Source organism: Tamandua tetradactyla, chromosome 3, assembly GCF_023851605.1.
Source record: "Tamandua tetradactyla isolate mTamTet1 chromosome 3, mTamTet1.pri, whole genome shotgun sequence".
In the NCBI taxonomy this organism is placed as follows: domain Eukaryota; kingdom Metazoa; phylum Chordata; class Mammalia; order Pilosa; family Myrmecophagidae; genus Tamandua; species Tamandua tetradactyla.
The window spans coordinates 164,614,019-164,634,772 of NC_135329.1; the positions used below are offsets into that span (position 1 = coordinate 164,614,019).

At 37.1% G+C, this 20,754-nt stretch overlaps 1 long non-coding RNA gene across 1 annotated transcript in view; it reads left to right on the plus strand.

Moving 5' to 3' along the window:
* The window catches only part of LOC143676460 (uncharacterized), a 38,588-nt gene extending 19,038 nt beyond the window's left edge, over window positions 1-19,550 (plus strand). The window contains exons 2-3 of the long non-coding RNA XR_013172097.1: window positions 14,666-14,806; window positions 19,006-19,550. This is a non-coding gene — a long non-coding RNA (uncharacterized LOC143676460). The remainder of the gene's footprint in view (window positions 1-14,665; window positions 14,807-19,005) is intronic.
* The last annotated feature ends 1,204 nt before the right edge of the window (window positions 19,551-20,754 follow it).

Below are 20,754 nucleotides of genomic sequence, written 5' to 3' on the forward strand. Positions count from 1 at the left end.
ATCTGCTAGACCAATCTGTATCTAATGACTGATAATGGCTTTGGTTCTCAGTGTACTATTCTTCCCATAAATGCCTTTTGTCAAGGAATTTTAAGAGTTTAATTAAAAGGTGGAGTAAATATCAAATAATAAATAAACTATTTGAAAAGCTGACCCATTTAAAATGGATGTCTCACCCTTAAGGAGCTTGAGATCCTTAAGAAATAGCTTTTGCTCTTCGTATATCATTAGAATAAACAGGACACTTAGTGGTTGAGATTTTCATTTCACTCTAATGATTTTGACAGCAGCTGTTGTTATTTGGGGAGGAGTATATTTGTCAAAGAAGTTAATCATCCTGTATTAAATTTAAAAAAAAGGAATATGAAGGGAATTTGGAAATCTGCCCAGTGTGCTTTTTGAGAAATGAATGACAAGGTTGGCATCTCTTTTTATGCATTTTCCTGACACTCCCTCACCTTTTCCATTTTCAGGGTGAATCTAAAGACAGATGGTTGTCTCATACTTTACTGACACAGGAATGTGTTGTATCCAAACTACATTGAAGGAGACTCAAATATGCAGCCATAAATTATGAATTGCTGCTTTTATGAACCTGCTCCTTAAGAATGTAATGGTGGTTACTTTTAATAGTGCCTGGAAGTACTTTCTTAGCATTGGGCGGGGGGGAGGGGGGTGAAGGAGGGTGTAGGAAGACAAGAGGAAGAGAGGAAACAAAGGAGGGATAAAAGGAGTAAGGGAATACCCCAGCTCTTTCTGCTAAACGATTCTGTATCTTTGAAATGTCAACATTTTGAAATGAAAACTTCTTGGAAGCTTTGTTTAGCAATACTTGTTCACTTTATTTCCTATATATTTTATAATAATTACTTACATATTTCCATGTCGAGGCATGAAATAATTATTTAAGGCATCTGTTTTTCCTCTCTCTGAGGATAGCTCTAATTCTTTTTTTTTTTTTTATCCTTACCTACATTCTTTTGACATTGTTTTTAAGAACCAAACCTAATGATAAGTTTTGATGAGGACAAGCTGTAGAAAATGCTTAGTAATCAGGAGCCAGCAAACTATGGCCCATGTACCAAATCCACCTTGCTGTCTGGTTTTAAAAGTTTTATTGGAACACAGTCATGCATATTCATTTACCTATTGTCTATGGGTGCTTCTCTCTCCCATGGTTAAGTTCAATAGTTCCAACAGAGACTATGCGGTCTGCAAAGTCAAAAATTTTGCTTATCTGGCCCTTTACAGAAAAAAATTTGCTGACCCTTAAGCCTTAGGTCATTGCTACTAATAGTGTGGTTCACAGACAGTGGACTATTAAGCTGGTCTGTGAACTATTACCAGTTTGCAATGATAGGAGGAGCTAGCACCAGAATATAAACAAAGTATGTCACTATGCTCACTAATTCAGTCAAGGTCCTTTCTGCAGCAAGCCTTTCTGGATGAAGGAGTGCATAGGTTTACATTATGGTGCAAGCCCTTTGTTTCTCCATAGATGAGCACTTTAAGGAGCACTGGCTTAAGTGACATTATAAAACTTTAACTTACTTCGAGCAAAGTACTTAATTACGACATTTCTGGGGATATGTGGAGCTACCAGTTAGCCTTTGTTAATAAACTACCCCCAAACTTAGTGACTTAAAATCTAATTGCACCTTGGCAACTTGGGCTGGCTTGGCTTGCTGGTTCTGGCCTGGACCAGGCTGAGCTAATCTTTCAGCTGGGTTTGCTTATGTATCTGCCTGTGGTCATTTGGCAGGTCAGCTGGGGCTGGTTGGTCTGAGACAGTTGGGCTAGAATGGCTTTCTGCTCCACATGGTTTCTCTTTGTACTCAGGCTATCCTGGGCGGGAGTCACAATCACAGAAAGGAGAAACTGTGAGGCCTCTGGAGGCCTCAGTTCAAAAACTTACAAAATGTCCCTTCCACTGTATTCTTGGTCAAAGCAAGTTAAAAGAGCAACCTAGCTGTTCTTAGGGGTTGGAGGAATAGACCCCACTTTTTGATGGGAAGAGCTACATCTCACAGCCTTTTTTGCAATCTTCCATAGGCAAGGAAGGAGAATATAATTGGAGAAGGATTTTTGCTCCTCTTCACTCCTCTTCCTTTCTGAACTTCATAGAAGCTTCACTACACAAGTGATGATTAAAATGCTGCTCAATTAACCTAATCAATTTCAGAGTTGTTTGTGAATTTTATAAAAGGCTTTGGTGTTCAAAACCATATCTTTGAATTATAATGAGAACAACAAAACACAGCCGATGTTTAGGAATCCAGGCCCCTTTACCACAGAATTTGCACTTTATAGTATTTAAGATTATAGCATTCTAAATTTCATACTAAGCATTTCTGTAGTTGTATCATCTTTTGCAGACTGACAAGGCTTATTAATCTATTGATCTATACACCCACAATGTAGTCACTTGTGCATGGTCGAAGCACCAAACTTTAATGACATGAACCAAAAATGCTAAATAATTAATAGTATTTGTTGGTTGGTTCAGTGATTATGCTATTCCCACAAAGGAGGTGATACCCTTTGCTTAATGTTTCTGACTGCATTTGTGTCTGTGATATATTGTTTCTATGGTAATACTTGTTTGGGTGTGTCAGTATTCTCATAAACATTTATTTAGGAGGAAGGAAGACTAATGCTTCAGTGAGCAAGGTGCTGGGATTTTCCCCACTGAATTAAAAGACAAAGTGCTAAATCTTGCATACTTTACCACAAAGGGGGAAGCATAGAGCCTAGTAAGCCTCTTTGTATTCCATAGGCAACACATTCACCACCTAGGAATATTGCTCTGGTGACATGAAATGTTTCCAGCATTGACTGAGATCCAGCGCAGAATAGGGCCCTGACTGAGGTCTAGGCTGGATGCAAGCCACCCTACTTCTTAGCCCATATGATCTGGCAAGCCCTATGATGTCAGAGGTGACAATGGGGTGGAGGGGATATAACATGGCACTTATGGCAAGTCCCAGTGGGAGTATCACAGTGTGGAACTCTGGGATTATGGGGCCAGACCATGATTAGGTAGCCCAGACTTTCATGCTACCTATCAATACTGCATCAGTACCTTTTCCTCAGCTGCACCATGTGATAACGAAAGATTTTGATTAACTAGGTAGCTGAAAGAGGAGGGAAAAGTCTGAGCTTGGCTAAGTTGGGTTTGGCTTGACACATGAAAGCAAACCAATAATTTTAAAATGACTGCATTGCAGCCACATTTGGAGTGGACCTGAAAAACAGTGGAGAGGAAAAATCTTCCCAGTAGGAAGAGCTGTGAGCAGTGCACCTGGCATCTACTTGGTGTGGAATGAGAAGTGTCCCAAGGTGGGGATATATACAAATTTCTAGGCAGTTATTAATGGCCTGATTTTCTGACCAGGGGTCTGGAAGTAAAAGTACTGGAAGATTAGAGATAAAGAGGTATGGGATAGAGATATGTGAACAAATAGATGGGAGTAAGCCTGAAATATGAAGATTGTTTTATATTGAACATTAGTGTCCATCAATAGTATCTACCATAAAGAAGTACTGAACAAAATGATTGAACAAAAGGTAGATAATGTAACAGCTAGCTTTTTATGACTGTCACAATAGGTACATGATTGAAGTAGGCAGGTGACAGATATGGAGGCTATATATGGCTCAAACATCATGGACTACCACATATCAAAGCTGATACAGCTATTGCTGTCTCTGAATGCCCAGCCTATCAACCACAAAGAGCAATTCTTAGCCCTCAGTAAGGCACTATTCCTCCAGGAGATCAGTTGGGCACTTGGTGGACTTGGTGGTAACTTCACTACATTAGGCCCCTTTACCCCGGAAGGGTCGTTGGTTCTATTCTTGCAGGGTAGATAGCCAATCTAGGTTTGAGTTTGCCTTTCCTGCCCATAGAGCCTCAGCTCGAACCACTATCTGGAGAAGGGGAAGAATAAGTATCAAGTACAGTGCTGGGATCTTCTGCAGCAGTAGGGGCTGTAGTTCATCTCACTATCCTCTCTCTACCAAGATGCTCCAGTCCAAGATGCATCTACCTAAACTTCCTTCTTTCTTTCTCTTATCTGGGGTTAGACCTAATTCATGGTCTGATGGCTCTTCTGACCTTTTCAATCTCCTTCCCTAGGCTTCCCTTATAGCCTTTTTCTTTTTTCTCTTCCTCAGGAAGAAAACCCATGGTAACTATGGAGTTACCTGTATGGAAAAGGGGTTCTGTGTGTGATAAAGTGGATCTGTGTATCTAAAAGACATGAAAATTTGCCTCTCAGATCTCTAATTTCAGGAAGTATAATTGACTGATAGCCCGAGCTGCTGTGTTCTGAAACCTATCACTACATCTGCACCAAGAGCATACTTTCCATTGGCTGCTCCCAGTTTATGACTGAGCAAGGCAGATCTCAGAAGGGTTGGGACCAACCCGATAGGTGACTTTGGTTCAATAACTCCTGACAGTATTGTGTAAATTTCTTAGAACTGCACTTCTTCTACCTAAACTTCCTTCTTTCTCTTATCTGGGGTCAGACCTAATTCATGGTCTGATGGCTCTCCTGACCTTTATTATCTTCCTCCCTAGGTCCCCTTATAGGCTTTTCCTTTAATAAATTTTGTCTTCTAATCCCATTCTGATGTCTGTTTTTTAAAGGACCTGGATTAACATACCTTCTATTGTCTATTCCTATACTACGTTTAGAAGAATACGTATACACACTCTTAATTGAGTCAATAAGAAATATCATATGAGCAAGTCTTTCTTCACTCTTATCTCTTTTCCCCATATACCCTAAGCACAACAGTGAACACAGCTTTTTAAAAAAATGGGTTAATAAAAGTTCACCATTAAATCAAGGTAAATAAGTAGATTACTCTGACAAGAGTAATCCAAGATGTAGAGTTGGGGACTTTAAGAGTATCAAGACCTAAGTTCCCTCTCCCATTTTTCTCTAGCCTGTTTACTCCCTTCCTTCTGTAAGGTATCTATCACAACTTTTGTGAGATGGGAGCAGATCAGCAGTGAGCTCATAGAAAAATGTCACCCCCCTTTTGGCTACCTCAAGCCACCAGACAAATCTTGAATAATTCAGTATGCTGGAGGGAAAAGGAAAATAATACCAAAAATTCCATACAAGGTTATTCACTTAAAAAAAAAGATAAAATATGAGCATTATCTATGAAAAAAGTGAAAAAGTTAAACCAATAGCCATTAAAGAATCATAGAGCACAAGAAAAAAAAATTAAACCGAGAATAGAAGGATTAGTTTTCTCGGGAGTCAAAAGAAGAATCAGTAGCAGCAACCACCACCTGAATGACTGATAAAACAAAATAAGCTACAATGGGACGAAATTTATCTTTCAAAAAATGAGAAGGTCGAGCATTGAAGAAAGAAATGAATAAATGGGAGCTCCTCAAAATTAAACACTTTTGTGCATCAAAGAACTTCATCAAGAAAGTAAAAAGATAGCCTACACAATGGGAGACAATATTTGGAAATGATATATCAGATAAAGGTCTAGTATCCAGAACATATAAAGAGATTGTTCAATTCAACAACAAAAAGACAGACAACCCAATTACAAAACAGGCAAAAGACTTGAACAGACACTTCTCAGAAGAGGAAATACAAATGGCCAAAAGGCACATGAAAAGATGCTCAACTTCCCTGGCTATTAGGGAAATGCAAATCAAAACCACAATGAGATATCATCTCACACCCATAAGAATGGCCATGATCAATCAAACAGAAAATAACAAGTGCTGAAGAGGATGTGGAGAAAGAGGCACACTTATCCACTGTTGGGAATGTAAAATGGTACAACCGCCGTGGAAAGCAGTTTGGTTGTTCCTCAGGAAACTAAGCAGAAAATTGCCATATGACCTGGCAAAACCATTGCTAGGTATCTACTCAGAGGACATGAAGGCAAAGGCACAAACAGACATTTGCACACCAATGTTTATAGCAGCGTTATTTACAATTGCAAAGAGATGGAAACAGCCAAAATGTCCATCAACAGACAAGTGATTAAACAAGCTGTGGTATATAAATATGATGGAATATTATGCAGCTGTAAGACAGAATAAAGTTATGAAATATGTAACAACATGGATGGACCTTAAGGACATTATGTTGAGTGAGATTAGCCAGAAACAGAGGACAAATACTGTATGGCCTCACTGATATGAACTAACATTGATGAATGAACTTGGATAATTTCAGTTAAGAACAGCGGTCATCAGGAGATAGAAATAGGGTAGATATTGGGTAATTGGAATTGAAGGGACACAGATTATGCCATGGGACTCATTGTAAAAATTCAGAAATGGATAGCACAATACTACCTAACTGTAATGCAATAATGTTAGAACACTGAATGAAGCTGAATATGAGAATGATAGAGGGAGGAGGACTGGAGGCAAAAATGAAATCAGAAGGAAAGATATACGATAACGACTGAGATGGTATAATCTAGGAATGCCTAAAGTGTAAAGTGACAGTGACTAAATGTACAAATTTAAGAATGTTTTTGTATGAGTATTCTAGTTTGCTAGCTGCCGGAATGCAATATACCAGAAAAGGAATGGCTTTTAACAAGGGGAATTTAATGAGTTGCTGGTTTACAGTTCTAAGGCCGAGAAAATGTCCCAGTTAAAACAAGTCTAAAGAAATGTCCAATCAAAGGCATCTAGGGAAAGATACCTTGGTTCAAGAAGGCTGATGAAGTTCAGGGTTTCTCTCGCAAGTGAGAAGGCACATGGTGAACACAGTCACAGTTTCTCTCTCGGCTAGAAGGGCACATGGCGAACACGGCATCATCTGCTAGCTTACTCTCCTGGCTTCCTGTTTCATGAAGCTCCCCGGGAGGTGTTTTCCTTCTTTATTTCCAAAGGTTGCTGGCTCGTGGACTCTCTGCATCTCATGGCTACATTGTTCTGCTCTCTCTGAATCTCCTTCTCCAAAATGTTTCCTCTTTTATAGGACTCCAGTAAACCAATCAAGACCCACTCAAATGGGTGGAGACATGTCATCCCCTAATCCAATTTAACAACCATTCTTGACTAAATCACATCAACCAGGGAGATGATCTCATTACAGTTTCAAATACACAATATTGAATAGGGATTATTCTACCTTTATGAAATGGGATTTATATTAAAACATGGCTTTTCTTAGGGGGCATACTTCCTTTCAAACCAGCACAATGAGGAAGAACAAAGGAATGTCAATAATGTAGGGTATTGAAAATAGATGGTAATTAATATTTTAGAACTTCAACTATGTGTGAGACTAAAGCAAAAAATATTTATTTGGTACAAAATTTATATTTTGACTAGTGCATTTCCTAATATAACTTATGTGGACAGCTTAATTGAACACCATAAGTACATGAAACCTTGAGTAGGGCATGAGATTTTGTAGGTTTGTCCAGAGTGATGCCTTGATAAATCCCAGAAGGATTTGAACAGTGAATAAAATAGTATATGCAAAGTCCTCTTGGGGGAAGGGTAAGAAAGGGGGAAAATTCAACTTCCCCAAGTGGAGAATTCTTGATATTGTCACAAGCAGTGGGGACAACCAAAGCAATAGGCTGAGCCCCCAATCTCGGGGTTTGTCCATATGAAACTTAGCCCCACAAAGGATAGGCTCAGCCTACTTAAAATTAGGCCTAAGAGTCGCCCACAAGAGAACCTCTTTTGTTGCTCAGATGTGGCCTCTCTCTCTCAGCCAACACAACAAGCAAACTTACTGCCCTCCCCCTCTCTATGTGGGACGTGACTCCCAGGGCTGTGGACCTTCTTGGCAACATGGGACAGAAATCTTAGAGTGAGCTGGGACTCAGCACCAAGGGGTTGAGAAAACCTTTTCAACCAAAAGAGGAAGAGAGAAATGAAACAAAATAAAGTGTCAATGGCTGAGAGATTCCAAACAGAGTTAAGAGATTATCCTGGAGGTTATTCTTACACATTAAATAGATATCCCCTTTTTAGTTAAGGTGTAACAGAGAGGCTGGAGGGAACTGCCTGAAAATGTAGAGCTGTGTTCCAGTAGCCATATTTCTTGAAGATGATTGTATAATGATATAGCTTTCGCAATGTGACTGTGTGATTGTGAAAACCTTGTGTCTGATGCTTCTTTTGCCTACCTTATGGACAGATGAGTAAAACATATGGATTAAAATAAATAATAGGGGGAACATGTTAAAATAAATTTAGTAGACTGAAATTAGTGATCAATGAAAGGGAGGGGTAAGGGTTTTTTTTTCTGTTTTCTTTTTATTTCTTTTTCTGAATTGTACAAATGTTCTAAGAAATGATCATGATGATGAATATACAACTATGTGATAAAAAAGAATGTTCATATTGTATGTGGATTGGTTTTATTAACAAAAATTTAAAAAAATAAGAAGGTTGCCTTCACAGATGTGTGGGTGTGAAATATATCAACTAAAATTTAGACATCAAAAAGTAAACCCAAGTTTGTTGAGGGACTAAAAAGTCTATACTGAGAGTCTTTAAAAGCATTAAATGTCGGAATTCTGTTTAAAATATTAATTAAGCACAAATTTAATTAATGTCTTGCTTTAGGAAGAGATTACGGAGATTCCCAAATCTAAATTTTCTTTTGAACCACCAAATTAGAGACATTAGATCAAATTGATATAAGGCTTAGAACTTCTACAACCAATAAACAAACCATTTGCAGGACAACTCACTAAAATCAGATATTTTTCCAAGATAGCATCCCTGACTTTAAACTTCTTACCCAGGGACGAAGCTAGCCCTTATGGATCTTTTGTGAGAACTAGAAAAACACCAGTGGAATTTCGGTTTCCACTCATCTCTTTGCCTGGGAACCCCTGTGAAGAGCACAGTCTTATTACACTTATACATTTGCTTGGTAAACAAACTTACCATTTACCTCACAACGAAAACTGAGACCAAGAGTTGTCCTCCATCTCAGATTAACCTTTTATCTTTACACATTTGCACATTCCTCTTGTCTGGGGAAACATTCTTTCCAGGCTCACCCCATCTTCTTGTGCTCTTTCTCTTCTCCCCGTCTCTTCTCCAGGGTTCAGTTATACCTCATTAACATTCTCATATCTTTATTCCTATGCTTTCTGTGGTTTGTTTTCCTCAGCCTTCAAATGGGCTCAACTGTCCTTATTTAAAGAACAAAAACTTACTCTTTACTCATCTCCCTTCCGATGCCAAATATTTTGAAAGAACCCTATACATCTTTATTCTCGTTGTTTACCTTTCATTTGCCTCTCAGCCTTCTGCACTTTTGCATCTCACCTCACTGCTCCATTCTAAGACATGCAAAAAAGCTCACTCATGACTCTCTAAATTACAATAATTTCTTTTCTGTTTTTTATCCTTCTAGTGGTCACTGTATCATTTGACTCTATTGACCTTGAAAGTTTCTTCTCCTCTGGCTTCTTGGAGACTTCTACCTCTCTGACTTCTCTTTCTCAGCTTAATATTCTTTTATAGATTTTAAAAAAAGGGGGGGGTGAGGGCACAATCTAATCTCTAAGCTTTATTGATAGACTCTATCTATGAAGTATAAGATCATTGAGGGCTTGCATAAGCTTAATATATTGATAGAAAATATATTTTATATCATTAAAGGGAAAGCATGTTCAATTAACATATCAGATTTGAAAACAAAATTAAATATCTTGATGAAAGCATAACATATGTTAATTTCACAGAAGTCTTTGATAAAATTCTATACTAAAAATGCTTAAACAAAAACCACCACTAGAAAAAATTATTTGATAAAGAATTGCTTTAAAAGCACTAAACAAAGGATAAGGTTAAATGACCACATGCATATGTAATCAGTTCATTGAACAAGCACAAACTTGTGATATAATCAGAAAAAAACTTTTTTCTCTCACATTGCCCATTTCAATTTATTCAGTGGGTCTAGTTCTTCCCCTGGCTTTTTGCAAAAACTTAATTTTTCTTCTCACTCTTAATATGAGCTCATTTTGTTGGTTCATTTTAAAGACTCTCTCTTGATCTGAGATAAAGCAGGAGTTAGTACTCACCTCACAGCTCAGTCTTTCACGAAAAATCACCCTTTCATACCTTTGGTGTGGGTAAGGGATTTAAGATTATTGTAACCATTCTATTCATATCAACTCTAAAATTCAAAAATTCACAATTCATTTAAGTGCCTGATCCCTTCCACTTTAGGATCTCAGCTGAAATTTCTACTTTAACATTCCATCATGCCTGAATAAAAAGATCAAAACAGCTGGTAGATCAGGGATTGGCTCTAAGTCAATTTCTTCCTTCCTTTTTTTTTTGTGTGTGTGTGTGGGGGGGGGCAGGCACCGGGAATCGAACACAGGTCTCCTGCATGGCCGATGGCAGGTGAGAAACTCTGCCTGCTGAGCCACCATGACCCACCCTTTAAGGCATTCTTATGAAACAATTTGGTAAATGATTCAGAGGTAAACACGCATGCAATCTCCAAAGTGGCATATGACACGAAACCAGTTAGCAAAATGCCAAGTCAACAAGATAAACTGCAGGAAGATGTACCATGCTGGGCGAGTGGGCTGAGAAGTGACAGATGAGCGTTAAAGGATGAGATGGTAGACACTCTCAGGACAAATAATCCAAACTTTTCTCAAATCACTTGAGAATCAAGTTATGACCCTCTGGAAAGGACAGGCTTCAGAAATGAAGTTATACCTGAAATAAGATTCTTTTTTATGGATCTCATGTCACTGGAGTCTTCACATTCAAACTAAGCTAATTTATCTTCATTAAAGTCATTCCTCTTTTCAGTGAAGGACAGAGCACTTGAATTTCAAAACAAACCACAAATTGCAAGTCTGCATTTTATCTTCAGTCTATATATATATATATAGGCATATATATATATACATATATATGTAAAAATAAACATATATTTGTAATTGAGATAACATTTTTAAACCTAAATTAATTATTCTTCACATAGAACTACTTATGAGGTCTTTATTATGAATGTGCTAATCTATTTCCCTTTTTGTTTCTATAAAGAAGTGTGTACAAACAGTGAACCCTATTGTAAATGATGGACTATAGTTAGTACTTAATATTCTTTTGTGAATTGTAACAAATGCAGTATGCTAATGCAAGGTGTTAATAATAGGGTGGTATATTGGAACTCTATTTTATGCATGATTTTTTTCTGTAAACCTACAACTTTTCCAATTAAAAAAAGATTTGTGTTCATGTGCACAAGCATTTGACAATACAGATATATAGTTACTTGAGGTATACTAAAAGTCTTCAGGAGACTCTCTCAAGATCTCTTTTTTTTTCCCATGGAGAAAGGGAGGATACCTAGTACAATTTCCACTAATAAAAATAAATGCCCTTCAGACAGACTTAGATAAGCAGCTTGTTTCTCCAAAAGCTGAACTGCAGCCAGTCTCATACAGACTCATTTCATAAATATTTCTCTCTTCAAAAAAAAAAATTGAGGAGATAGATGGCTTCAAAATTTTCCAAGAAGATACAGAGAATTCTGCTCACGATTATCTCAGGGGGATGCTTCCATCTGTTCTCTCATAGTTTCACTTGCTCTACTTTGTTCTGTTTCTTAATCAGAACTTTGAAGTTTCTGCATAAGATCAATTAATTTCTCATTTACCCTTTTAATTAAATTACCATATTATTTGAAGGATGATTGCCCTGCTGTACTGCTTACAGTACTATTTTAGGGTACAAAAAATATTTTGTAACACAGAAAGATGCCATGACATTTATGTGGCTATACAATTACTTACATATATATATATATATATATATATATATATATATATATATATATATATATATATATATTTAAACATCTTGATTGACACTTTTTGAATTTTGGATTGCCTCAATCTCCATCTGATTTCTCTACCTCTCTGAAAAGCTTTTTAAAATCCCTGTTTATTTCCTATTTAATCCTGCTACCTGGCCCATGAAGGTCACCTTCAAAATATTATCATCTTTATGTAATGATCAAACACAAAGCCTAACCATCACCTAAGTGATTTCATTATGAAACATGACTATAAATCAATGTGAGTAATTTTCAATGTAAACAGGCTTTGAAGATAGTTCAAGGAGAAGAGCTCCAAAAGTCTCTTGGAAAATGGCAGTAGCACTGGAATGAGTGCATAACTTTTTTTGACTTTATTGAATATATAAGTGCTATGGTATTTATTTACAAAATCAATCATACTGTTTATAGTTCCATCCCATACTTGGTATTAATATGCTATACAGTGTTTTCTCTTGGAAATAAAATAGTTTCTTGCTTTAATTCATATATTAATAACTCTCATGACAAAAGTAAGTAGATTTTAATTTTTAGTAGTGCTAGTTTTCTTCATTGTATCTTCACATTTAGATATGAAAGGCATGAAAGTAGATGTCTAGAAACTCACTAAGATTTTTTAATTAGAGGAACTTTCTTATATATATATATTTATTTATTTATTTATTTTTGACCTGGTAATTCATAGTTTTAAATTATTTGTTTAGAAACTTATGAACTTTTCCACTGCTTCAGTCTCTCCTATAAAATAAGAAAAAGAAAGCAAAATCCATATGAAGGCATTCTCAACTCCCATGGTAAAAGTAGTACTTGGTGATCATTCTTTTCTGAAGAGCCCTGTAATTTTCCATCACAAATTAGTATTCAAGCTCTTTCAAGCAGTCACATCTTTCATATGCTCTAAATACAGGCTTGACCTTGGGGTGATGAATGGAAACCAGCCCAAATCGCACTGTACTCTCCCATTTTCTACTCCATTTTATATAATACTGTCAGGTTAATCAATCTTAAAGAAGAGAATGAGGAAGTACAAAAAAAAAAAAAAGCCATACCCAGTGAGGGATGGGGGTGAGGGTGGGGTGCGGAGTACAGAGGAGTTGAGCCCATCTGACCTGCCTGCCTGGATGATCAAGGAGATAGCCCTAAGTGGACATAGTGTATGCATGTAGAAGATTCCCCCCAACCCCTGCCAATGTTTGCTAAAGCCATTGAGTCCTTATAGCCCCGTGATGCAGGTAGGATCAATTTCCCCCTATGTTACAGATAAGAAAACTGTGTTTCAGTTCTTTTTTAGCACCAGTTATGGAATTGGCCAACTGCCTCAGTGAGTCATGGGTCCAGATGCTCAATTTTGCAGGCACGAGGGCCCATGACAATTACCCAATGCTTTTGACACTCTTTGCTTTAACTGTGTCCAGCTCACACCCTGAATATTTGATAATATATGCTTAAAAAATAACTCCATAGTGTACCAATAACCATACAAATATCTATGTGAATATTTACTTTTGGTATTTGAATCACCACCTCTCAGGGCTGATTTCCATTTGTGCCAATAAAAGAAAGCACTGGCCTGGATATTGGAAATGGGCAAGCACCCACCCAGTAAGACCGTGCACCTCACACAAATGAGCCAAACATTGAAATTTGCTATTGCCTCATCTCATCTTAAAATTGAAGCTAAAATTGAGGAAAGTGACCACCAGGGACCATTAAATATTTTATCACATGGTCAGAACCAGGAATCACAAATTGGTGGCCAGCAGATATGTTTTGTTTGGTTCAGATGGTTTATTGGCTTGTTTGTTTAAAATTTGAGCCAACATTTAATAATCAGAAGGGTGCACATAAAAATATGGATTTCCAGTTTTTCTTGAAAAATCAGAAGATCTAGCAATTACATAATGAAGATCTCTGTATTTCCTCAAGGCAATAATTGTAGCTGAATGCCAGCTTCCCCATAAGGATGGGCAGGTAATCTGGTGCCATTCACTTTTGTCCAGGTTACCTGCATGGTCTCTGCAGCATTTGAGTTTGTGAACCCCTTTTCTAAGTGATCAGGCTATGGTAAGAAATATAGCTACAAGAAAGAAGAAAGCATGATTACAAGAAAATAGGTAGTATGGTTACAAGAAAGTAAGAAGAATAGTTGGAAGAAAGTAGGAAGTATGGTGACAAGAAAGATCATATTCATTAACCTTCAAGACTTTCTAAGTAAAAATTTAACTTTGTTATTAAAAAGTGCCATCAAGGGCGGGCCGTGGTGGCTCAGCGGGCAAGAGTGCTTGCCTGCCATGCCGGAGGACCCCGGTTCGATTCCCGGCCCCAGCCCATGTAAAAACAAACAAACAAACAAAATATAATAAAAAATAAGAAAATGTTTAAGATGTTTCCCTTTCTTTCTCCCTTCCTTCCTTCCATCCTTCCTTCCTTCTCTGTCTTTCCTTCCCTTCCTCCCTCTCTCTAAAAAAAAAAAAAAAGTGCCATCAATGAATATAATACAGAGACAAAATATTTTAAAGTAATCACATTTTAGGTATAATCTGACACATTTCTCACTAATGCTTAGCTACTTTAAATCAGTTTATTCTAACTCTGGTCTTATCCTCTAGCCAAATTAGAAATTCCGATTTTTTCATTCATAATCCACATTCTGGAGGAGCTGGGATCCTCCTCAATATGTTAAATACTTTGTCACATCAAACATATTTGCTATCTGGCCATTCTTTTGCAGGTAAGAGGAAGAATCCTCCAGCTGCCAGGTGGAACTTGCTTCACAGCACTTTCTCAACTTCTTATCTAGCCCAATATTTGCCTAACAGGTGTGAGCAACTGCTGGAACTGATAAGATAGAGAACATCCTCTTCTTGTTTTCCTCATCATTCCCCTTCTATGAGTTCACCCACAATCAAGTGATGGTCTCCATAGTCAAGGATGCACTTTGCAGGGAGGATGATTCTCTTGTAAGACTCAAAAACTGTCCTCACTGGTTTAATAGGGTAATTACTGTTGCAATATAAAGGCAGTTTGGGATGGCTGACAGACTCAAGCTTTGAATCAGAAAAGCTTGATTTGACCTATTACTCTATAAGTAATTTGACTAATTACTCTATAATGTACCTACAAGTAACTTAACTATGTTAAAGCTCAATTTTCTTGCGCTTCAATTTTCTTGAGTATTATGGGGATAACACTATTTGCTCTTACTACTTCCCCATGTGATTGTAAAGAATCAAATTATCTAATATGTATGAAGAACATGAAGTGTAGAGCACTATCTAAATATACTATAATTTGGAAAACACCTCAGAAGCAAGCTGACCTAAGATAGCCCTTTTCCTAGTCCTGAGAGTTTAGTAATTAGGATGCAAGTTTACATGATGCTCATAGTGAGAAACTTTTAGAGAAGAGTTATTAAGTACTTAAAATTCTGCCAATTATCTGGACTTAACTTTATAGAAGGATATAAACACTGAAATGCACCAGACCAAAGGACTGTATAGAAGGACTTGCCATATGGAATCTTTCATTGTCCAGTAATCGAGTTGGCAAATTAAATCTTAGAAATATGATGTTTTAAATATAATCTCTTGTGTGCTCAACCATAACTGGACTTGAAACTTGTATATTATACAGTGAAAGAGAATTTTTAGATTATAAAACCTGGATGATAATCAGTTTTCCAGGTTTAAAAGATTTCTTAGTTAAAATTTTTATCAAATTTAGCTTTTGTTGCATTGTGTTTACTATGTCATCATCATACCCAGCTACCTCCCTTTTAAAACATAAGGAATCTGAGACATACCATCTCATAATCAGGTAAAATATTATGATGTGTCATAAACAAGCCATGGTGGCAAAAACTAGTATCCCAAAGTTATTGCTGAGATATTTCAAAATTGATTTCTAGAATTTAGGAAGCCTGTCAGCTTCTAAAAAACTGTATAAATTTAAATGGAGAGAATTAGAATATTTATATTTTGGGAACATCAATGGTTGAAAAACTCTTTCATGGCAGTGAGATATCGAAATGAGATGGGTAAACCAATGTGATGGAGGATTTGTCCCTAACTCTCTGAATCCTCTTTTCCTTCCTTAGAGCCAGCAAGGATTGAGTGAAGGAGAGTCTGTCTTGCTCATAGGCTTCATTGCAGGATGTCTAATTTAGTACAGACTTTTCTGCCCTGCTTGAAATTGTCTCCCAGGGAATTATTTCTCTATAATAAAAGTAATATAACATATTAGCAGTTAAAATGTAATTTGTCTTTCTAGGAGAACTGATACTGCTGTTGTATCTTTGATCACGCCTTGAAATTGATTTGGATTTTTCATTTATATTGACACCTTGATTCTTCTTGTTTTAGTTTGCTAGCTGCCAGAATGCAGTATACCAGAAACGGAATGGCTTTTTAAAAGGGGAATTTAGTAAGTTGCAAATTTACAGTTCTAAGGCCGAGAAAATGTCCCAATTAAAACAAGTCTATAGAAATTTCTAATCTAAGGCATCCATGGAAAGATACCTTGGTTCAAGGAGGCCTATGAAGTTCAGGGTTTCTCTCTCTCAAGTGAGAAGGCACATGGTGAACAGGGTCAGGGTTTCTTTCTCGACTGGAAGGGCATATGGCGAACACAGCATTATCTGCTAGCTTTCTCTCCTGGTTTCCCTTCACAAAGCTCCCTGGGAGGCGTTTTCGTTCTTCATTTCCAAAGGTCGCTGGCTGATGGACCCTCTGCTTCTCATGGCTATGTCGTTCTACTCTCTCTGAATCTCTCTCATTCTCCAAAATGTTTCCTCTTTTATAGGACTCCAGAAACTAATCAAGACCCACCCAAATAGGTGGAGACACACCTCTACCTATTCAGTTTAACAACCACTCTTGATTAAATCACATCTCCAGGGAGATGATATAACTACAGTTTCAAACATACAATGCTGAGTAGGGATTAGAAGAAACAGCTGCCTTTGTAAAATGGGATTAGGATTAAAACATGGTTTTTCTAGGATACATACATCATTTCAAACCAGCACACTTTTCTTTTCCCCATGCTTCATGTCCAATTCATTGGCAAGTCCTTCTGGCTCAAGCTTCAAAATGTATACAAATCTGTCCACCTCTCTCCATTTCCACACTGACACTTTAGCCCAATCCGCCATCATCTCTAGCTTGGGACTTCTTACTAGTGTCCCTGATTCCACTTCCTGTTCTCCATAACACATTCTCCACCCAGCAGTCCTATGAGATCACATGACTACCCTTCTGAAAATCTTCCCATTTCACAACTTCTTATAGGTGCCTTTGCCTCTGTCTTCCTTGCTCACTATGCCTTGGCCCCAGTGACCTTATTTCTGCTGAAATATGCCAAGTTTGTGATTGTCTTCTCACTTGCTATTCCCTTGCCTGGAGTGTTATTCTATGAGATGTCTTTCATATGTTGTTACAGGGTTGACTTTAATGGTGATGTCTCAAAGACCTTCTCTGGTTTCTCTCTAACATAATACTCCATATTCTATCACCCTAGTCACCCTCTCTCACATTCTGTTTGATTTTCTTCGTGGTTTTTGCCATTCTCTGAAATTACTTCGTACATTTCTGTGTGCATGTTTATTGATATTTCCACTTCCATTTGGCATCTACTCTATAAGAGTAAGATATTTCTATCTTGTTCATGGCTGTCACTCCAGCACAAAGACCAGTATGGCACATGGTAGGGATTCAGAAATAATTTGCTGAATGAATAAATGAAAACCAAATTTTATTTTTTGGAAGGGATTCTAGTCTCTTTTCTACACAGATTACCTCCAATTTCATCCAAAACTTGCAGGCCCATAGGCCCTCACTTCTCATCTTGTTTTAGCACACTTAATTTAGATTTTTTAAGGCATTTGTATTTCAAATTCTCTCTCAGATTCAAGTTCACATTCAAGCCCTACATAAAATATCTAACCAACCATCTTTTCTCCCAACTTTTTATTTTCAAGCCTATAAAAAAGTTACAAGAAAAATACAAAAAACATCCATATAATCTTCACCTAGATTTTGCCACATTTGCTTTCTCTCTGTCTCTACACACACACAAACACACACACACCTTTTATAATGATCATTGTAAAATGATAATATCTTATTTCTATCATTTCTTCTATCTTTATTAGCTGGCATTATCATAACTGATCAATTCTGGACCCAAGAATATTTGGAGTTACATTTGTATTAATAGTGAAGTAGATTCTGTAAAGAATCTTTTAGTGATCCTAATGAATATCTAAATCAACCTGTGCTGGTTTGAAAGGATGTATGTCCCCTAGAAAAGCCATGTTTTAATCAAAATCCCATTTTGTAAAGGCAGAATAATCCCTATTCAATACTGTATGTTTGAATCTGTAATTAGATCATTTCCCTGGAGATGTGATTTAATCAAAAGCGGTTGTTAAACTAAACTGGATTAGGTGATGACATGTCTCCACCCATTTGGGTGGGTCTCAATAAGTTTCTGAAGTCCTATAAAAGAGGAAACACTTTGGAGAATGAAGGAGATTCAGAGAGAGCAGAGGACGCCGCAGCACCATGAAGCAGAGAGTCCACTAGCAGCGCTTTGGAGACGAAGAAGGAAAACATCTTCCGGGGAGCTTCCTGAAACCAGGCACCAGGAGAGAAAGCTAGCAGATGATGCCGTGTTCGCCCTGTGCCCTTCCAGCCAACAGAGACCCCCTGACCATGTTCACCATGTGCCTTCTCACTTGAGAGAGAGCGACCCTGAACTTCATCAGCCTTCTTGAATCAAGGTATATTTCCCTGGATGCCTTAGATTGGACATTTCTATAGACATGCTTTAATTGGGACATTTTCTCGGCCTTAGAACTGTAAACTAGCAACTTATTAAATTCCCTTTTAAAAGCCAATCCATTTCTGGTATATTGCATTCTGGCAGCTAGTAAACTAGAATGCAACCACATTGGTACAGTCTTCAAACAAAAAAAATGTTGGTCTCAAAGCCCTGAATATTGGCATTTGCCATTGTCATAAAAACAAAATTCTGAAATATTCCTGTTCCTTCTTTCAGTATAACCAGTATAAAAGTTTCCCTAAATTTTTGCTGGTTTTTATATCATTAGTCCATCTGGTCCTATGTTTTGATGCTTATCTTTTTTTTTTCTTTTTAGGTTCATGGTCCAGGAATCGAACCCAGGTCTCCCACATGGAAAGTGAGCATCCTACGATACTTGCTTTTTATAAACTAAAAGCATGAAACAAGTGGAATCCCTCTGTATGCCATCTACTGACCAGATATTGGGAACACTATCTGGTTAAATGCCACGGTCCACATCATCAAGTGGCCCCACTCTCCTCTGGCTCAAAAGCAGGATAGGGTGGAAGTGAGACAGTAGGTTGAGGTACGAAGATGGCAGAAAAAGAATGGTAATGAGTCAAGTATATAGGAAAATATAAGGATTGACAGAAAATGCAGATTGACCTTAAAAGTGAGAAATCCTTCAAACAGAGTTGAGAGGTTATCCTGGAGGTTATTCCTATGCATTATATAAATATTCCTTTTGAGTTTATGGTGTATTGGAATGGCTGAAGGGAAGTACTTGAAACTGTTGTGCTGTGTTCCAGTAGCCTTGATTCTTGAAGACGATTGTGTAACTATATAGCTTGTGTAATGTGGCTATGTAATTGTGAAAACCTTGTGTCTGATGCTTCTTTTATCCAGGATAAAAAATAAATAAATAATAGTGGGTAATATGGGGGAAAAGAAATTGGGTAGATTGAAATACTAGTGGTCAATGAAAAGGAAGTATAAGGGGAATGGGATGTATGAGTTTTCTTTTTCTTTTTATTTCTTTTTCTGGAGTGATTCAAGTGTTCTAAAAATGACCATGCCGATGAATACACAACTATGTGATATTGTGGGCCTTGATTGCACACCATGTATAGACTGTAGGTATGTGAAGATTTGTCAATAAAAATATATTTTTAAAATGTATTACAAATAAGATACCTACATAGTAAAAAAAAAGAAAAAATGAGAAATCTTAGACTATGAGATCACAGACAGCTTTTTCAGTCTGAGAATTGCAGTCACCTGACTAAGCAGACTGAGCAGGGATGCTGAAATTAGGATCAAGTTTTCCTCATCAAATTCATGCTCTGATGGGAGCTTTAACTGCCCCTATAAACAGGCGTGTTTTTCTAATTTGTAGTAAGGTATTGCATAGACTATCTGTAGCCTGGGATCCAAGGAAGATGTGCCTTATTTTAAAGAATATTAAAAATAGAGAGGTACTCTACATTCAACCAAGAGTCTTCTTAACAATTTTTTTTCCTGTGTACAGGACAGTATATTATCAAGACTGCCAGGTGTACATCTTGAGGCTTATAAAAAAGCTAAGGTAATAGATTTTTAACATGTGGCTCAAGCTCTTTAGCTACTTTAAGGGGTCAATATCAGAGATGTAATATGTTAAATAAAACAAAATACCCTTGTCTTTTTCACTTTTGCTTCATATTAAGAATCATCGTGTTATTATTATTATATTATTTGAGAAAAACATTAAGTTCCAATGTAATCCATAGTCATTATTATTTGAACTAGATTATTTTTATTACATTGCTTTGAAACTTAAAATTTGTGGTACTTTACAAAATAGAGAAAAAGGCTTAATCTTTCCAAATATAGAGTGCTGATGTGGGGTTTAAAGTCCACTTCAGTTTTATCCAGTTTCAATTTCCTCTGAAACACCTGGAAACATTCTTCATGCTAAAGAAAACAGCTTGTATACTCATGTTCATAAAATTGTAGTGAACCTGAAATACAGAACAAACATTGTGTGGGTATGTATTTTATTAAACCTAGAATTATATAACTTTTTGGCAAGCTGAACTAAGGTACAATATTTTGCAATTCTTTA